The following is a 5,860-nucleotide window of genomic DNA, read 5'->3' as shown; positions in this document are numbered from 1 at the left end:
CCCGGGCTGGATTCGAACCCACCACCTTAGGTGTATGTGGCTGGCGCCTTAGCCACTTGAGCCACAGGCGCCGAGCCTAGAAACCATATTTCAAGTATCTATATATCCCTTCTAGTTTTTACTTTCAGTACAGTATTCAATAAATTACATGACATATTCAACACTTTATTATAAAATAGACTTGTTTTAAATAACTTTACCCAACTGTAAGCTAATGTAAGTGTTCTGAGCACATTTAAGGTAAGCTAGGCTCTGCTATGATGCTTGGTAGGTTAGGTGTATTAAAATGAATTTTCAACTTATTTACAATTTACAGTGGGGTTACATCTTGATGTAATTATTTTATCATATAAACATATTGGGATGTAACTTCATCGTAAATCAAGGAGAATCTGTATGATCTTCTAGACTTTTGAAGTTTATCCTACCCTCTAAATCAGAACCCTTCCTCCTATACTTAACAGATTAGACTTTCAGTGGAGACTACACAGATGGAACAGTGTTCCCTCTTCCAGATTTCAAGTCCCAGAGAGCAAGATGACATATACCAAACTAGTTCCCTTTCCCATCCCTATGCCTGTCCTCAACCCCAGGCCTCGGACCCTCAACCCTGTTCTCCCTATTCTCTTGAGCAAGTCCCAGGTTCCCACCAGGAACACAACACAAGCAAATATATCCTCCTTGCCTCTGACCTGGCCAGTCCTGGGTTGTCCAAGCTGTAGTCCCTGAAAGAGAGATGTGAGTTGGTGGAGGGCTGCTCCACTTGGAGCCTCCCGCTGTCTCCATGTCCTTTTCATCCCCTGGGCCCAGAGGCTCCAACTGCCTCTTGGAAGGAAAGGTTAAACCGGTTGGGCAGGGGAGCTGGGGGAGCAGAATCTAAACAGGGAAACTTGTGGCAGGAACAAAGCGGGTGTTTGTTGGGTTTCCCTGCTGCCTGGGAGGCTGTTCTCGGACCACGACATTCCTGGGTTGGACACAGTCAGCTCAGAGTGGCTTCTCCCTCTGCTACAGCAGCAAAAGTCAATGCCTCCCTATAGGCCATGCTTAGGGTCCAACTCCGGGTGGTGGGGGGGGGGCGGTGTCCCAAGCACTTCATCCTGGCCTGGGCTCAAAGCAGTGTTTTAAAAAGTAAACTCAAGCTCAAGAAAAGCTAGTCCTTTTTTGAGATAGGGTCTCTCACTGTTGCTCAGGCTGGGAGGGCAGTAGCATCGTCATAGCTCACTTCAACCTCAAACTCCTGGGATCTAATGATCCTCCTGCCTCAGCCTCCTGAGTACCTGGGACCACAGGCATGTACTACCACACCTGGCTAATTTTTTAAGGTTTTGGACAGACAAGGTCTTAGTATTGCCCAGGCTGTTCTTCAACTCCTGGCTTCAAGTGATCCTCCTACCTCAACCACCCAAAGAACTAGGATCAATGTGGTTGTCCAAAGTTAGTTCTTAACCAGAAAAAGGGCTAGAATCAGGCAAGAGGGGTATCTTTTCAAGAATGTTCAGTCAGGGGCAGTGCCTGTGGCTCAGTGAGTGGGGTGCTGGCTCCATATACCGAGGGTGGCAGGTTTGAACATGGCCCTGGCCAAACTGCAACAAAAAAATAGCCGCGCGTTGTAGCGGGTCCCAGCTGCTCAGGAGGCTGAGGCAGGAAGATTGCCTAGGTCCAAGAGCTGGAGGTTGCTGTGCGTCATGATGCCACAGCGAGCTCTGGCCTTGCTGTAGGAGTCTCTTTAAAAAAAAAAAAAAAAAGAATGGGCAGTCAGTAAATCACACCAGAATTACTCCCAGGGAGTGAGAACAGCTGCACCTCTGCAAGCCTGTCTTTCTCCAGCCCATCTTCTTGAGCTGTGAGAGGGACTAACAGGCAGAGGTATAGGAGCAGAGGTGGTGAGTGTAGAAAGAAATCAGAGGCTCAGCACCTGTGGCTCAAGTGGCTAAGGCGCTGGCCACATATACTAGAGCTGGCAGGTTTGAATCCAGCCCAGGCCTGCCAAACAATGACAACTTCAACCAAAAAATGGCCAGGCATTGTGGTGGGTGCCTGTAGTCCCAACTACTTGGGAGGCTGAAGCAAGAGAATCACTTAAGCCCAGGAGTTGGAGATTGCTGTGAGCTTTGATGCCACAGCACTCTACCCAGGATGATAGCTTGAGGCTGTCTCAAAAAAAAAAAAGAGGGAAATCAGAGAGGGAAACAGGATGGGAACAAAGGATTCAAAAGGGGGAAACAAGACTCACAACTCCTACACCAAGGCCAGAGCTCAGCTCACCTGCCTAGGAGCCCAGGCACTTGGGACCTGTGTTCCAACAACCTGTGCTTACCTAGGTGACAGGAAGATAGACAAGTTTGTGTGGCATTTGTTTTTATTAGAAAATCCCATTGAGTAAGTACCTCCCCAACCCAGAACAGAGACTGGGTAGCCTCCGAGAGTCCCATAGCTTTCATTTCATCTTCTTCCCTCTTTGAGAGGGGAAGGTAAGGGATGGGGTGGTGTCAGGCAATCTCTGAAGTGCCCCCACACCGTGCTCTGGACCCCTGAGAGAATTCTCATTGCCAGCAATATAACAGCAGCAGCTCATTGGGGCACCAGAGGGCCTCTAGGTTCAAGGGCTGTTGCCAAAGATGTTCCTGTTTGTATGGCTTCATGCTGTAATCAAGGAGGCTCTTGTGGACTTCAAGGCCTGGTCTTTCACTCTGGCTGAGAGCAGGTCAGGATCCAGGAGAAGGTGGCCAAGGGCTAAGGGAGAAGAGACTGCATCTGAGATATCCTTTGGAGTCTGGAAAGCACCTGGATTTCATGGGAGAGGAGGCCATGGAGCACCCACTCAGCTCTTCCTCACTTTGGGAGTGTCATACTTCCTCTTGCTGGAGTACCATAAGAGCAGGGGGATGCCGATGGATGGAAGTGTCATGACCCCAAAAGCTGCCCAGTCCAGCTGCCAAGGAAAATAAAGGCCTTGCTTAGAAGTCTGAATTAGGGCTCAGGAGAAGACAGGGAAGGAATGAATCCATTGAGAAAGGGAACAGTCTAGCCCAATTTTAAGTAAAACTTTGGCCAAGAAGGTTCTTCTCTGACCACTCATGATACACAACAGCTGTCTAAAGACCAATTCATCTTTCAAGCTATGAAGCAAAAGGCCTCACTTGACCCAACCCAGACTGGGAAAGAATCTTCTTTCTTCCAGGCAGTCTTTGACAATGGAGATGCCCAAGTCTTGCCCCTATAGCTAAGCTGCCTGTGACCTAACTCCTGCTTATACCCCGTGCCCCCTCGCTTCCGTTCCTCCACCTCATATTCTATACTCCAGCCTGATGAGCCACTTGGCATTCCTGGATCACATCATGCCTTTTCGCATGTCCTTTCCTAAAATGCCTGGCCTCTTCCAGAAAACACTTTTTTTTTTGAGACAGAATCTCACTTTGTTGCCCCTAGAGTGCTATAGCGTCATATCTCACAGAAACCTCAAACTCTTGGGCTCAAGTGATCCTCCTGTCTCAGCCTGAGTAGGTGGGACTACAGGTGTCCACCATAATGCCCAGCTAGTTTTTTAGAGACAGGATCTCGTTCTTACTCAGGCTGGTATGGAACTTGTGAACTCAAGTGATCTACCTGCCTCAGCCTCCCAGAGTGCTGGGATCTGGAAAACACTCTCTGACTTCCAAAGACAGATTAGATGTTCCTGCTCATATTTCTCTAGTACCCAGCATATGACATCATCACAGCATCTTCTCCATTTACTTGTTCTGAGTCATCTATGAGCTCAGAAGATCTTTTTTTCTTTTCTTTTTTTTTGAGACAAAGCCTCAAGCTGTCACCCTGGGTAGAATGCCGTGGCATCACAGCTCACAGCAACCTTCAACTCCTGGGCTTAAGCAATTCTCCTGCCTCTGCTTCCTAAGTAGCTGGGACTACAGGCGTCTGCCACAATGCCTGGCTATTTTTTGGTTGCAGCCGCCATTGTTTGGTGGGCCTGGGCTGGATTTGAACCTGCCAGCTCAGGTGTATGTGGCTGGTGCCTTAGCCGCTTGAGCCATAGGTGCCAAGCCAGCTCAGAAGATCTTTAATGAAAGGGAATGTCTTATTCATCATTGTTTTCCCAAAGTAGAACACAGAATGAGCATATAATTCAGAACTTTAACTGAATGAATTCTCTCATTTAGTACTTTAGACAAATGTTAAAAAAATTCTCTCCAGTGGTAGACCACAACAAAGTTCCTACTTACCCTTTCCAATGCTCCATGACCCTTTGAATCTAATCAGATACTTTTTTTTTTTGAGACAGAACCTCAAGCTGTCACCCTGGGTAGAGTGCTGTGACATCACAGCTCACAGCAACCTCCAACTCCTGGGCTCAAGCGATTCTCCTACCTCTGCCTCCCAAATAGCTGGGACTACAGGCGCACGCCACAATGCCTGGCTATTTTTTGGTTGCACCTGTCATTGTTTGGCAGGTCCAGGCTGGATTTGAACCCACCAGCTTTGGTGTTATGTGGCTGGCACCTTAGCCACTTGAGCCACAGACTCCGAGCCCAGATATTTTTTTAAAACTCAAAATAGACTCAGGACCCTCAGATGGTCCTCTATTCGAGGCTGAGTAGAGAAAAAAGGCTGGTTTTATGGTTCTAGAAATTGTGATCTCATTGCCAAAAATCTTTGGGAATGGTTAAATCAGGATATATGAGAAAGCTATCTATATTAGAAACTATAAAAACAGATAAGACAAGCACCAACCAATAGGCCGGGTATGGTGGCTCATGCTTGTACTCCTAGCACTCTGGGAGGCTGAGGCAAGTGGATAGCTTGAGCTCACAAGTTTGAGACCAGCCTGAGCAAAAGTGAGACCCCCATCTCTACTAACATAGAAAAACTGAGGCAAGAGGATCGCTTGAGCCCAAGAGTTAGAGGTTGCTCTGAGCTATGACACCATAGCACTCTATCCAGGGCAACAGCTTGAGGGGGAAAAAAAAAAAAAAACCAACCAACAGAATAAATCTTCTATGGAGGCCAAGAGATTCCAAAACCAAAATGGCATTCTCATATCAGAAAAATGTTGAGAGAAAAACCAGAAAGCTTACAAAGTGGGGGGAGAATCGTCTATCAAATTCTCGCTGAGCCAGGATTCCTCCCTGTCCAGGTGCACTGGTAGAGCCAATCTGCAAACAAAAGAATCCCATTAAGGCAAGTCCCAACCCAATTTCTCTCATATAAGGAAGAGCAGCAGTCCCAACCAACCCAGTTCTAAGCATTAGATTCTTAGTTCCATAGTGCCCAAAAGAGCTTTGAATGAGGTAAAACTTTTGAACTCGAGAGAGTTGGATGATTCTCTCTTAGCGTGCTGTAAAGAGGAGTAAATTAGGAGCCAGGAGACCTGAGAAATGCCACATCATGGACATTTATTAAATGTAGTAGGCCAGATATGCAAATGAAATTAAAGCCAAATCCTTCCATCTTAGCATCAGACTCTAGAAAAAGTGAACTTGTTCCCTAATGGTGTTTCCTCTGTAGTGCCAGGTTGTAATGAAACTGCCCTTGGTAATCATTTACTTAGTCCTCAAGAGAAAACACTACTTTGCAGGGTTAACGTGAGGCTCGAATGAAATGAGAAGGATTCGGAGAAGTGTAATGCCCTACCCAAGTGTACATTACTAGAGAGGATGAGTCTGGCCCACATTCCTTTGTCTTGGAGAGGAGGCCAAGAGTTTGGAGCACATTACAAACAACTTAGTTCCAAGGTGGCAATTGAACCTTTGATGCTCTGTCTATTAACCCATAGAGTACCAAATAGAACCAAAGAGTCCCGAGCTTGGTTTGGAAAGCAGAAATGACACAGCTGGGATTATAAGAAAATGGTTCCATGTGGCTT

The 5,860-nt window shown here is 46.8% G+C and overlaps 1 long non-coding RNA gene across 1 annotated transcript; it reads right to left on the bottom strand.

Annotated features, from left to right (window-relative positions):
* Positions 1-2,341: 2,341 nt before the first annotated feature.
* On the bottom strand, positions 2,342-5,545 carry LOC111727040. The gene is made up of 2 exons (XR_002774681.1): positions 5,073-5,545; positions 2,342-2,932 (listed from the first exon to the last, which is right to left on the bottom strand). It is a non-coding gene; the product is annotated as an uncharacterized LOC111727040 (long non-coding RNA).
* Positions 5,546-5,860: the final 315 nt, after the last annotated feature.

This window comes from Otolemur garnettii, unplaced genomic scaffold (assembly GCF_000181295.1).
Source record: "Otolemur garnettii isolate 467f Iridium unplaced genomic scaffold, OtoGar3 scaffold00091, whole genome shotgun sequence".
Lineage (NCBI taxonomy): Eukaryota > Metazoa > Chordata > Mammalia > Primates > Galagidae > Otolemur > Otolemur garnettii.
Note: the sequence above shows the minus strand (reverse complement) of the source record. Positions and strands in the feature narration are given on the sequence as shown.